The following is a 15,435-nucleotide window of genomic DNA, read 5'->3' as shown; positions in this document are numbered from 1 at the left end:
GGTGCACTAAATAAACAATGTCACTCCCTTATTCTTATAAAATTTGATAATTAAACTCGTTAATTAATAAAAATATTTAGTTCTTGTATGTTTATAACATTTTACTAAACTCACTAATATTCAAAAGCAATATTTCAAATAGAGAGATTGCTCCATATATAGATATCCAACTTCTTCTAGCCAATATAATCTATCAGAGGCACCATTGGAAATTTTCCCTATAGGTACGCACAAACATTGCATCTTTAATCCATGTTACTTTTTAGTTTTTCTTTGTATAGAATTTTCTTTTTCTTTCCTTCTTAAATTGTGTTTGCTTCTTAGTAGAAGACAGAGTAAGAATACAATTTCAAAGCTTATAAATGAGATTTTTGTAAATATATTTGAGATCTAATGGGTTAAAGTAGGGGCTTCTAGTTAATAGGAAAAGATTCAAAATAAAGCTTTAGCCCCCCACCCTCCCCCCCCCCCCCCCCCCCCAAAAAAAAAAGAAATTATCATGGGACCTCTAGCTCCTTATATATAGAGCCCAAGCCCCCCTCCATGGGACCCTAGGGTTAGTCTCCTTACCTCCGGCTACACTTTTCCTATTTGTGTTGGCAGGTACATTTCCAACCTCCACAAAATGGAAGCATGCTCACGAGTGCATTGGTGTTGCCAGAGAAGTGCTCCCCACTATCGGGCCATCAGTAGTGGGATCCAGCTGCCTCCCTCCTACAAACAAAGCTCTCCAGGGTGTTCACATGGACACAACCATTTGTATTTGATGATCTTCATCGGTGCTTAAAAAGTTCTTGCACAGGTCTGTTCCCCATGCCTTCTATACTGACTTTGTATCTATTTTCTCTTCTCTCTTCATGGGTTTTTTCAGAGATCTGTCTCATAAAGCCCTATATAAGGGATGTGTATAATCCTTATTTGTTGATGGGTATGGTTATGGTGATTGAGATTGATAGCCATATAGAAGGATGATTCCTGCATATAATGGGGCATACACTCATTTTGTATGCACCATTCCTTAGAGAAAGAGTCCCAAAGGGGATGGTATGGATGAGATTCTCAGATCCTCTATATTGATTATTCTTTCCATTACAGTCTTCTTCCCTCAACAAGGGGCTTTTAATTCCAAATGTGTTGTCCATCTTCCCTTTTTTGGTTTTCTACAAGCTTTACATAAGAAAGAATGGAAATATAAATGTTTTTGATTAGATAAACAGGTTTTACAAGGATCCTGAAACCCAAAAATTAATACATAAAAGGCTGATAATAAGCGTGAAAGTCCAGCCAAAAAAGTATAAGTTCATAGGCTAATAATAAGCATAAAGCCCAGCCAAAAACTAGAGTTTTGAGAAAAGACCAGGAAAAAAAAAGCAACATCGTGGCCTAAAGCCAGAACAAAAATCCAAAAGACAACAAGAAGCAAAAGAATAGGCGAGAGTTATTCCTCATTCTTTTGCTCCAGATCTTGCATAACCTGAGCAGCCTCGAAGGCCAGTTGATTCTCCTCTGCTTCCAGCTATTGCACCCTTTGGTCCCCCTGGTCCTGATCAGGAATGGTGTTGTTGTTTGCAAAGTCATCCTCCATTCTAGCTTAATCCTTGTCTTTTCCTTCCTCATCATCCTGCATATCTCTATCTTTGATCCAGCCCATAAGAGAGATGATGTTGTTGTTAATGGAGCTTAACATAGAGAACATCTGATTTGCAAGTTTTTTATTGTAGTTCTCTAGGTTATGTATCCTTTTTTTCTACTAGACTGAGCCTATTAGCCGAATCTGTCCTCATGTTAGCATCCATCCCTTTCCTTGTAGCCTTAATATGTCTCACCTATTCTTTGACCTCCTCCAGCTCATGGAAAAGCCATTTGATTGATCAAAAATTGTCAATCATACTGTTATGAGCATTATTTAAGAGGTTCATCCCTATCTCCCTGGCTCTGTCCAAAATAGCCACAATCACCGGATCAAGGAGTTCTTCTAGCCACTGTTCTTCTTGATTTTCCACGAGGATTTGGTGATTCATGGCCTCCATGAAGATGCCCATCTTCGAAGTCTTGACATTGAAGTAATTAATAACACTATTTAATAATATAAATGCTAACATTACATAAATTGAACTATTTAATAACACTTGTGAATAAAAACTTGTCCTCACATGAACTGTCAAGATTGTAAGATAGTAATCATTGTCGTCAAAGCAATCAACATTAGCATATGACTAGTTTCACTTGAGTAATTGTTAATCAAATGTGATTGGCATGTGTAAAGCCAAATTCCTCAATGTTTTCAACATCCTCCCTCCCTATTCAAAATTAAGAGCACTGGAGTAGAGATGGACATCCATAAGAGCTATAGAATAGAGTATGGACATCACCCAGAGCATAAGGGAAGGGGAATTTTTAACAAATAGTATAGTTGTAACTATCTTGGTATATATGAATGCTAAATGTGGAAGCATAGATGCACTATGTGAACTGTTTGACATAATGCATCAAAGAGATATCTTAGAATGAATTTGTTGATAACACTTTAGAAACTTTTAAGCAAGTGTAATAGGCAGGAATAAAACCAAACTCCAATGTAGGACACTACAACTAAAATATGATTAGTAGGAGTTTCCTTATCTATTCTCTTTCCTGACCGAAGTTATAGGGGGGCCAGACAAATTACTATGACATTAATTTTGACCAAGATGATAATGGCAGAGCTCAGTCTAGGCATGGAATTGACAATATGCATATTATTGTAGCCCTTCCTTCTTCTTTCACTCCTTCAACTTCTCACTATACTTGCCTTCTAAATTATGTAGCTCATCAAAACATTGGGTATTCTATGGCTTCTTTAGGTCATGTTCCACCATCATCATCTTATGCAAATGTGCACCCTACTAAAGCTCTTCATTAGCCAACAATGACTACACTCCATTACCACTGAATGAGTCCCTACCCAATTTGCCAGATTCTTCTCACAATTCTACTCTTGTGCCATTGTCCACTCCAGCTAATGCTTATGGTCATGGATACTACATCGACTCATGTCTTGATGAGAAGTAGGGTTTTTTAAGGGAAGAATTTGAGAAAAGATAGAGTTTGATTATTGGAACTTTGGAAATTCAAGTAGTGTACATGCTTTTTTGGTTTGTTGATTATTTTTCAAGAGATGCAAAATATTTCCCTCTTTTTGTGGCTAGTTATCATCACTAGAAATATCATGTCTCTATAATGATCTTCTATTAAATATTGTCAGGCATTACTATTGGTTAGCACCTAAAAAAACAAGGTGTAATTAATCACTCACAGGTAAAATTTTTGTAAAATATTATAGTGTTAAAGCCAAGGTAAATATTGTGTTAAAACAAAATTTGTGTTATACTATGGAAGAAATCTTGTTAGAGGATTAGTTCTACTATGGAAGAAATTTCATTTATCATAATATATTGGAGTATATAGGTTTTGACAGACATAGTTTTCTATTCTAAAAACATGTTTCTCAGTGATCAAGACTTAGAATGTGTCCAAAATTGTAATTTGAACTTTATGTATCTTGAATTGACATTAAGTTGGAGAACTCAATCTATTTATTTTGTTTGAATTCCAGATTAAAGCAGTGATGGGGAGAAGTTAAAGTAGAGACACAATTTGAAACCCTTTTTAATGTGATAGAAAAGAGTTGGGAATTCAAAAAAATAGATTTAGACAACTCTATAAAGTGTACACTATTGTTTGTGAATAGTATGGCTATAGTAGATACAATTGTAAAATTCTTGATGAAGGATGATATCGAATGTATGTGTTATCATAGAGAAATATTCCTAAATGAGCATGCCTAGGATTTAAACAAATTTCAAGAGGAAGGAGGTTTGCTAGTTTGCACTAATTCTACTACACGTGATCTTGATAATCTGAACATTTCACATATTTTTCAGGTCTTTTATTTTTCTATGTTAAATTTCTCAGGCTATGGATGTACTGACATCTTCCTCCACATGTCTAGATATTTGTGTTTATTTTGGCCTTCTAATGTAATGTTGAAAATGCTTTATGAATGGCTCATTTTTAGGGAGCAAAGGGTAGCTTGAATATACACAAAAATTTATAATTGATATGTGATAGTATGCCACTATTAGGCTATATGGGCATATTGCAACCATTTCTCACTCTTATAAACATAGAAGTATAAATGACATAGATCATGTTTCCCAAGTTACATTGTCATCCCATCATCTTGAACTAGTTGAACCAAGTCCAAATGGGGCTTGGGAAAATCTTAATGTAAATAAGTCAAAGGTAAAATCTCATCCTATTAGATAACTCTAAAGACATCCTAAAACTATGGTGTATTCTAATAATGGATGCAAGTTCCATAATTTACAAAACAAAGTATAAATTTCTCTTAATTCAATCCCAAATATTAAAGTAAGTGAAATTCATGACATACATCAAATGTAACAAAAGCAACTAAGAGTGTTGTAGAAAAGATTGACACCCTCTAAAATAGGATTGCAATATAACACACTTGCAAGTTTGGTTTATTTGTAACCCAAAATGGTGTATAAATTGCTCAGTTTATGCATTGATTATAAAGTAGGTATTGGCATTGATGGAAAAATAGAGCCCATAATTTATTTTATTGATCAAGAAGGTTATAATAGATGCCTCAAACAAAGTAAAACTTGCATTGAAATCCATTTTATTCCTTTAAAAATGTGAACAGAGTAATCTACAACTTACACTGGCAACTATGGAAACCAAAACTAGTGTGAAAAAGTTTTTACTTGGCATCAGTAATTAAATGGAAACATTATGTATGTATACCCAGCATTTTGATAGCTCTGTTAATGAGCCTTGAATTAGAAATCACAAGTTAAGCATTGAGTTCAAAACTTAAAAGTTAATATTGGCATTTCTAGGAGAATGGAGCATGTAATTTGTTTTATTGACCAGGCAAGCTGAAAGCAATAAAATTGAAACTTAATTTGATGTCTAAACAAAATATTATGGACCCTACAATGGAAAATATGGAAAAAAAAACTAGTTTAAGACAATTTTCAGGCTCATAACCGCAAGCTTGAATGCTTTCATGAGAAACATTTTGGCTAATTAGCTCATTTTGGACTCACCAAGTGCTAAAATTAGGGACATGAGCTTGGGTTTTGTAGATATTTTCAAGCATTGCTAAATTTTTTGAAGTTAGGGAATTGAACTTATTTTCAATCTTCTCTTGATTCTGTTATTGAAGTTATTCCAACTTCACTTGCATCGACTCTAGCTAAATGGCATAAATTTTTGAAGACTTAAAAAGCTCCTGCTTTTCCACCAATTTTTTCTACAACTCCTCAATTTGGCTTTTCAACAGAAGTAGCTCTATGTTGTTTTCACTAATTAGGGGATTATAAGTTTGTTTCTATTACTTAGATTTTACCTATCTAGTGCAAATGATCTTATTGAGTTTGGTTGCACTTCATCAATAAAGTAATATTCATTCTCCATAATCTTTTTTTTCAATTATAAACTTCTCCTTCCTTTGGTGTCCTTTCCTTTTTGTGACATCTTGTCACTGGGGTCTTTACCCTTTTCCTCTCCATCATCTTTTGAGAGGATGAAACATGCCTAGGGGATTTGGGGGTAAAATCCAGAGTTCCTCGGTGAGCATAAGACTTGTTTGCCCTTCTTTCATTAAAAGAATCAAGTATAAGAATTATCTCAAATGAGCTCTTGTACAATTCTTTTTCTACCTATCTAGTAGCCCGAGATACTACAAATGGTGAAGAAGGTCCAGAACCCTTTCCAGAGGTAGAGGCAGGATAATTTCAAAAATCTTGAACAAAGTTGGAAGAATATTATTATAGATTTATTTAGATATGGGTTAAATGTTTCGCAGTGGGGGAATGATAAACAACATGCTTAGGCCGCTTTTGTCAGAGTGAGTTTTGATAGCAGGGTATGGTGTTTGATTTGCAGCATGAGTTATGCATTGAAGTAAGGTGCTAAGAAGGACTTCCCTAGGCATTGGTTGTCAGTTGCAATTAATGCCCCCTGGAAAAATTTGGTCTTTTGGAAAAAAATTAGTAACATTAAAAGGAGATCAGAAAATGAAAACTAGAAAAACCAAACACTATGTTCATTGCTTGTTGTTGACCTCCTTTATTTTTAGCATCCACTCCAGCGAGAGTAGTTCTATGGAGAGTTTGATTTCAGAGACATCATTTTTTAGGAGAGTTTGATTGCAAATATTGAAGTAAGCATTAATTTTGTTTTTTCCTTAATTCAAGGTTTCAATCATTGTACAATTTTTTGTATATTTATATTCCTTCTTGAATGCTTGGTTTTATATCAAATTCCAGTCTTGCCCAGTCATGACAAACCAATGGATGCCATCAAGCACTTGTTTCAGAATCATCCCTGATGATTTCAAAATCACCAAAGATTTCACCTTTGCTGCAGCAATTTTGTTCATCTTGTAGACAAACCTAAGATTTCTTTGCAGTTGACCGCTACTAGGATATTTCAAACTGATCATTCTTTTTTTTGGCAAAATAAAAGGAATTATTTTTCTCAGAATATCAAATAAGAAAATATTGTGCCTAACAAGAGATCAAATTCCCATCTACAAATTCCAGATGGCAAACTCAAGTGAACTTACTTTGGCTCCTAGTGTACTAGAAATTGGAATTAGTTTAGCAAAATGGTTTTATTATAAGGAACCAAAAAAGTGGTTCAAACCACCAAAAAAAAATATCTGAATAATTTTTCATCACCATCATAATATTAGCCTCCATCAGAGCCATACTTTTTTGCAAGAACAATTAATTGAAGCTGGTGGTATCCAGCCAAGACTCCAGTACTAGCTACACCTCATAGAATATTTGCACCAACACCCTTGAATAGAGACTTGGCACCTTTCTTATTCAAAATATGTTGAAAAGCATCCGAAGAACTCTTATATTTCACCACCTCACTAGATGTCATCATCATTCTTCTACGTACAGTGTTGATAGGATACGAAGCAAGACTAGCACCACTTGTAATACCCCAATCAAGAAGAAAACTTGCAAGGAAGTTATTTTGAAGATCCCCAACCAAAACAACTGGCTTTAGAGAATTGTACATTCCAAGCATATACCACATTACATAATAATCTCCACACATGAGATGTTGAATCCATGGTAAAGACTGGCAATACCATCTATCTTTAGAGTTTTACAGTATAAATCAACAAGTCCATTGAATTGTCTCTCTCCTTCTTTCTTTCGAGCCTTGGCAACATTAGTCAGCATTGTTTGAGCATAATCCAAAGAATAAACAAAAAGAAGAGATGATGCACCAGCCACACCACCAGAAGAAATATTTCTTGCTTGAACCATCTCTAGTAGTCATCCTTGTCTTCTTGAAACTGAATAGATCCTTTAAGTAATCCTTATAGGAAAAGTTGAGTGCCAGAGTGGGGAAATAGTGAATGACATTGGCAATATTTCCTCTCCATAAAGAATTGATACATTCATCCTTGATTGTTCAACCAAAAAAATCTCCGATGCCTTTGTATAACTCTGAGAGATGACCAGACTTCACCATTTCATCCCAATTCTTAATCAACAAATTGACTCATTCAACAGGGGCAGCTGCCATTTTGGATATAGTAGTAGAGACACCCATCAAAAAATCAACCATGAAACCTTTCACACCTTTTTCTAAAGATGATCAAACATAAATAGATTAAAGGTTTGGAGTTTCCATAGTCAAATTTCTCCATTTAGATGCATGCAAAAGTGTAACTTGTGAACCACCATAACTCTGCAAAGAGGCTGATAGCTATACCTAAGGACAGAGTAAGGAATTCTGGCTAACCTACTAGTTTGGTCAAGGTCTTGAGCCAAGGAATGTTTGACCAAATAAATTCTGTACAGCTCATGGAAACTAGTGTTTCTCTAACATTGCAATCTGATATCAATTTTGTAGTGAAGAGCATATGCCAAATCATTCATGAAAGGAGAAGAGAAACATGCAAAATAAAATCTCCAAACTGGTCATTCTTAGTCTTCTTTAGATCCTTATGGATCACACACATTGTGATATATAGATTATATAAGTACATTAGAATTATCCAAACTGTAACAAACAGAATAACCACATCTAAAAATTTAGTATTTAGTAAATAGTGAGAACCACTATTTAATAAATTTTGAATGATTTAATAATAATAATTAGCTAATATGCTTCTTAAGTGTGAAGATACCTACTAGAATTCAATGTCTAACATCGAGTTTCTTCATCAGTGCCGAAAAAAGGTCACCGTAGTGGATATAAATATAGTGGTCATAAAAAATACATAAGTTTAAAATATTGTGCATGTAGGATCAAAATTTAATATATCTAATAAGAAGTTTCTATAAAATTTCCTACTTTCATATTTAATGTGTAGTTTGGAAAAACACCACAGTTTCACATTTTTAATATTTATTATGTTTAGTGTTCACAATAACGTACTATTAAATAGTTGTTTAATTTTAAAATATGGTAAAATATTATAATTTGAGAAGATACATTTCAAAAGCACCAGAGGTTTCACCTTTGCTACAATAGTTTTGTTCATCTTGTAGACAAACCTGAGATTTCTTTGCAGTTCACCTCTACTAGGATATTTCAAACTGATCATTCTTTTTTATGGAAAAATAAAAGGAATTATTTTTCTTAGAATATCAAATAAGAAAATATTGTGCCTAACAAGAGATCAAATACCCATCTACAAATTCCAGATGGCAAACTCAAGTGAACTTGCACTAGCTCCTAGTGTACTAGAAATTGTAATTAGTTTACCAAAATGGTTTTATTATAAGGAACTAGAAAAGTGGTTCAAACCACCAAAAAACAATGTCTAAATAATTTTTCATCACCATCATAATATTAGCCTCCATCAAACCCATACTCTTTTGCAAGAAGAATTAATTGAAGCTAGTCATATCCAACCAAGAGTTCAGCACTAGCTACAACTCACAGAATATTTGCACCAACACCCTTGAATAGAGACTTGGCACCTTTCTTCTTCAAAATATGTTGAAAAGCATCCGAAGAACTCTACCAATTGTAATAGCCCAATCAAGAAGAAAACTTGCAAGGAAGTTATTCTGAAGATCTCCAACCAAAAAAAGTGGCTTTAGGGAATTGTACATTCCAAGTATATACCACGGTACACAATAATCTCCACACATGAGATGTTGAATCCATGGTAAAGACCAGCAACACCATCTATCTTTAGAGTTTTACAATATACATCAATGAGTCCGTTGAATAATCTCTCTCCTTCTTTCTTTGTAGCCTTGGCATCATTAGCTAGCCTTGTTTGAGCATAATCCAAAGAATAAACAAAAAGAAGAGATGATGCACCAGCTACACCACTAGAAGCAAGATTTCTGACAAACCATTTCTAGTAGCCATCTTTGTCTTTCTTAAAATTGAACAGATCCTTTAAGTAATCCTTAAAGGAAAATTTCTGCGCCTGAGTGGGGAAATAGTGAATGAAATTGATAGTATTTCCTCTCCATAAAGGAATGATACTGTCATCCTTGATTGTTCAACCAAAACAATCTCCAATGCCTTTGTATAGCTCTGAGAGATGACCAAACTTCACCATTTCATCCCAATTCTTAATCAACAAATTGACTCATTCAACAGGGGCAACTACCATTTTGGATACAGCAATAGAGACACCCATCAAAAATTGAACCATGAAACCTCTCACACCTTTTTCTGAAGGTGTTGGAACATATACGGATTAAAGGTTTGGAGTTGCCATAGTCAAATTTCTCCATTTAGATGCATGTAAAAGTGCACTCTGTGAACCACCATAACCCAACAAAGGGGTTGATAGCTATACCCGAGGACAGAGTAAGGAATTTTGGCTAACCTACTAGTTTGGTGAAGGTCTTGAACCAAGGAATGTTTGGCCCGATAAATTCTACACAACCAATGGAAACTAGTGTTGCTCTAAATTGCAATCTGATATCAATGTTGTAGTGAAGAGCCTACACCAAACCGTGCATGAAAGGAGGAGAGAAACATGCAAAATACAATCTACAAACTAGTCATTCTTAGTCTTCTTCAAATCCTTATGGATCACGCATATTGTGGCATATAGATTATATAAGTACATTGCAATTATCCAAACTGTAACAAACAGAATAACCACATCTAAAAATTTTGTATTTAGTAAATAGTGAGAACCACTATTTAATAAATATTGAATTATTTAATAATAATACTAATTAGCTAATATGATTCTTAAGTGTGAAGATATCTACTAGAATTCAATGTCTGATGTCAAGTTTCTTCATCAGTGCCGAAAAAGGTCACCACAGCAGATATAAATATAGTGGTCATAAAAAATACACAAGTTTAAAATATTGTGCATGTAGGATCAAAATTTAGTATATCTAATAGGAAGTTTCTATAAAATTTCCTATTTTCATATTTAATGTGTAGTTTGGAAAAACACCATAGTTTCACATTTTTAATTTTCATTATGTTTAGTGTTCACAACAACATACTATTAAATAGTTGTTTAATTTTAAAATATGGTAAAATATTGTAATTTGTGAAGATAGGTTTTGGTTTTTAAACTTAAGGTGTTTATATTTTGTTGAAATTCTTATTAATTATTTGATTGATTTTGTAATATGAAAAAAGTTAGCAATTTTTTTAACATAAATTGTATGTTTATTAAAATAACAATTTCTTGAGTCTCAAATTACTTTACTTTTAGATATTTTGCAATTTTCTTTTACAATATAAGGTTTCATTCTTTTGGACCTAAACTTTATGTAATTTTTTAATATCATTTTTATTTTATTTATTTATTTTTGTATATTTAATAATTTCTATCTATAATTTGCATGTTGCTACATTAAAGAGGGGATTTTTTGAGACATTTTCTTAAAGAGAGACTTCTTTTGAGACATCCACCTATTTTAGTTTGGGTTCATGTCTTATGCTTTGATTCCACATTGGACCACATTGATATGTGATCTAGTCCTAATCTATACTAATTTGTTACATGGTCATGCCTTAAGTAGCGTGACATAATCTTTTATTAGCGAATATTTTGGAATATGTAAATTATCTTTTATAGAGAATTCATTATTGTCCTTGTTTATTAGAGATATTTTTATCCTCTTTGATTTTTTCCTCTATTTTATACTTGCGTGTGGTTAAAGCACAAGAAACAATACTTGTGCATGGTCAAAGTGCTCCAAGTTATGTTTTATAAGAGTCTATCACTACAATAATTTAGAGAAGTGTAATTAACATGAAATATAATTTGAAAATGATTGAACAAAAGAATTTAAAATTGTTGAATTGTTATTGATAAAGATTAGATTATTATTTTTCATAATAACTAAAAATTTTGTTCTTTGAGAAGAATATATCATGTTACAGTGACTATGATCATGGTAGATCTAATGTTGGGAAGACAACTTTGTCAATTTTTTGCATTATTCTTTAAAGGGTACTAGCTCAATGGAAGAGCACCTACTTTATAAGTAGGAAGATGGTGGTTCAATTTCATCGTGCCATAATATGATTAAAATTGGTCCAATTCCATTGATGTCAGCATATTGGTCATCTGATCTACAATGCTCCAAAACAATTTCACCATTTGTGATGAGCTCCCTAATGAAATGATACCTCATCTCAATGTGTTTACTTCTTTTGTGAAAAACTAGATTCTTTGATAATGCTATAACTGAATTGTTATCACAAGATATCTTTGTTGCATCTTCTTGTTCTTGTTTAAGCTCTTTCAACACTCTTCTCATCCAAATCGCTTGACATGCTGCACTTGTGGCTGCTACATACTCTACTTCAGTTGATGAAAGAGTGACAATTTGTTGTTTCAATGAAGCCCATGATACTGCACTTGATCCAAAATGAAAAGCATAACCTGAAGTAATTTTCCTATCATCAATGCATCTGCACAATCACTATTAGTATATCCTATAAGCTTAAAATTTTTTGATCTCGAATAAAATATTCCATAATTTCTTGTTCTACTAATATATTTCAAAATTCTTTTGCCTTCTTGCCAATGAGAAACTTTTGGAGAATTCATGAATCTTGAAATGAGACTAACTTCATATATTATATCTGGCCTTGTGCCTATTAGATACATGAGACTCCCAACAAGTTTTTTATACAAAGATGGATTTACATTAGATCCTTTTTCATCTTGGCCTTTATACCCATGACAATTGGTGTTGGTGTTGATTTTCATTTCAACATACTAAACCTCCTCAAAATATCATTAGCATACTTTGCTTGAGAAATGAATATACCATTTTCATTTTGCTTCACTTCAATTCCAAGAAAGTACTTCATTAAACCCAAATCAGTCATCTCAAATTCTTGTTTCATAGCTGATTTAAACATATCAATTGGTAAATCACATGTGATAATCAAGTCATCAACATATAAACAAACAATTAAGATCTCACCTTTCTCATTCAACTTGGTATATAAGGTAGGCTCACTATTGCACCTATTGAAGCCATTTTGTAAAAGATAAGAATCAATTTCACTATACCACACTCTTGGTGCTTGTTTGAGTTCGTAGAGTGCCTTCTTGAGTCTATACACCTTGTTTTCATGACCCATAATCTCATACCCAGGTGGCTGCTCCACATAAACCTCTGCTTTCAAGAAGCCATTGAGAAATGTTGATTTTGCATCCATTTGATAAACTACCCACTTGTTTTGAGCTGCTATGGCTAATATAGTCCTCATGGTGTCTAAATGAGCTGCTAGTGCAAATGTCTCATTGTAGTCTACACTAGGCTATTATAAATAACCTTTTGCTACAAGCCTTACTTTGTGTTTTTCAACATTACCATTTGCAATCAACTTTGTCTTGTGAACCCACTTTACTCCAATCACATTTTTCCTTGTGGAATACTCACTAGTTCCCATGTTTAGTTCTTTTCTATAGCATCAATTTCTTCATCCGTTGCTTGAATCCATTTTTCTTATTTAATTGCTTCTTCATAGTGAATTGGATCATCAACATATGAATATAAAGAAAAAAGAGAAGTCTGATCTGCACTACTTTCAGCATTATCTTGCTCATAAATATCTCTCAAACTTCTAATTTTTTGTCTCCTTCAGCTTTCTAGTGTGGGATTTGACATGTCACTTGAATTTGTAGATTATGGACTTGATGGATCAGCAATAAGAGTCCTAATTGAATATGGTGTTTGTTGCATATTTGATGGTGTATTTGCTTGTGAGTGTGGGGCTAGCCTAATGCTTGATGATGGTGTCCTTCGACCCAATTACTAACCTTGAATGGGTGTAGGTGAAATCACATTTTAAGTACGTTCTGATGCAAAATCTTCATCTTCCTCTTGTGGTATGTTGGCTGCTATATTAATTGTCTTATCCAAGGTTCCATCCCATGCTTCATCTTCTACAAATTGCACAGCTCTGTTGATTATAACTTTTTTGCTGATTGGATTTTATAGCTTATATGCATTTTATTCATCACTATGACCAATGTGTAAGAATTTGGTATAGCTCTGATACCATGTAAGAATTTTCCTAAGGCAATAATTTAACACCAAGATCAAGAAGCTCAATAGATAGCACAAGAGAGACTAACGATTATCAAAATGATCAACGATATTAGATTATTGGATGAATACATCATAGAAGTGCCTTGTATATAAAGGCAACTGATATGACTAGGAGTCAACAAAGAGATAAACATGAAAACTAAGCACATGTCCACCAAGAGTGGATTATCCTCCATTGAGCATAGGATTTTGTGTGATGATGAGAGGATAAGTTTACATAGATGCATCTCATAAAGAGATTTTGTAAACACCATGTGCTCAAATAAGTTTCTAAATCTTGTGTTGTCACCAAGATAACTCATATGTCTATGCATATTCCTAAGTAAACTTAATTAAAGTGTAATAATAATTAATTATTTATACTAACACCCCCCTTAAGTGCAACTTAGGGGAATGAACTTAAGCTCACAAAGCTAAATGCAAGATGCAATATGGAAATGATTTGTGTTGTGACCTTGTCCTTCTAGTATCTAAAGGATTCCCCACCAATGAACCTATTGAATCAAGTGTTTGTTGTGCCCAATGAGGTCTAGTGGAAGAAGAAGAGGGAATATCCTTAGCTATTTGTGGATCCTGCAAAGGTGGTGTCCTGCAAGTCAAAGTTGAAGGAATGTCATCTTCTAAGTCACTATCATCACTATCATCGCCTTCCATGACAAAGGAGGGAGGAGTTGAAGGAGCCAAACTTGGACAAGTTTCTTCAAAGTGAACAGTCCTCTCAAAGAAGATTTCATGTGTCTCTAGATCCATGAGTTTGCATGCCTTAATATGGTCAGGATATCCAATAAATATACAAGGTTTACTTTGAGATTCCAATGCCTTCCTTTTTTGTGGAGGTATCCTTGCCCATGCTAGAAAACCAAAAAATTTAAAGTGTTTTAAACTTGGTTTTCTACAACACCAAGCCTCAAAATGTGTAATTCCATCTAAGGCCTTATGGGGACTTCTGTTTTGGATGTAACTTGCACAACACATGGCTTCTACCCAAAAAACTTGATCTAGAGACTTATGGTGTAGCATACAAGTGATCATCTCCTTAAGAGTTCTATTCTTCCTTTTAGCAACACCATTTTGTTGTGGAGTGTATGCAACTGAATGTTGAAGATCAATACCCTCATGAGTACAAAAGTCTATAAGCCTTGAGTTCACATATTCCCTTCCATTATCTGTTCAAAGAATCTTGATGGTTTTACCTAATTTATTCTCAAGTTGAGCTTTGAAGGTGATAAACTTATCAAACACTTCACTCTTATGAGCAAGAAATAAGACCCAAGTGTAGTGTGAAAAGTCATCAATGAAGGTGAGAGCATAGCAAGCATTTCCAAATGATGGTACCAAAAATGGGCCAGCTACTTCACTATGGACAAATTCAAGAACAATAGTAGCTCTCCAAGACTTCCCCTTGTCAAACTTCTCTTTGGGATGCTTTCTTGCTTCACAACCTGTACATACACCCTTTGAATACTTGACTTGAGGTAGACCTATGACCATATACTTGTTGCTAAGTAGTTGAAGGTATTCATAATTGAGATGTCCAAACCTCTCGTGCCATAGTTTACTTTGTGAATTTGAGTGGGTCAACAAGGCAATGGAAGTGGACAAAATGAGAAAAAGAATAAAGTCTTGTATCATGATTAGCCTTGCCAATTGTCACCATAGAATCATCCTTTAGATTCTTCACCACAAATGAATTAGGAAGGAACTCTACTTTGTTGCCACATCCATAGTGATTTATTTGGTAAATTGAAAGAAGGTTGGTCTTAAGATTGGAAACATTAAGAACATCCTTGAAGACTCCATTGTCCAACTCAACATTCCC

General features: G+C 33.9%; 2 pseudogenes; both read right to left on the bottom strand.

Moving 5' to 3' along the window:
• Positions 1-6,765: 6,765 nt before the first annotated feature.
• On the bottom strand, positions 6,766-7,929 carry LOC149533266 (ADP/ATP translocase 1, mitochondrial pseudogene; annotated as a pseudogene).
• Positions 7,930-8,898: 969 nt separating this feature from the next.
• Positions 8,899-12,954, bottom strand: LOC149533265 (ADP/ATP translocase 1, mitochondrial-like; annotated as a pseudogene).
• Positions 12,955-15,435: the final 2,481 nt, after the last annotated feature.

Source organism: Cupressus sempervirens, chromosome 10 (assembly GCF_028749045.1).
Source record: "Cupressus sempervirens isolate cs-2001-9-10 chromosome 10, ASM2874904v1, whole genome shotgun sequence".
Taxonomy (NCBI): Eukaryota; Viridiplantae; Streptophyta; class Pinopsida; order Cupressales; family Cupressaceae; genus Cupressus; species Cupressus sempervirens.
The sequence above is the reverse complement of the archived record's forward strand: the minus strand, read 5'-3'. Positions and strand labels throughout refer to the sequence as shown.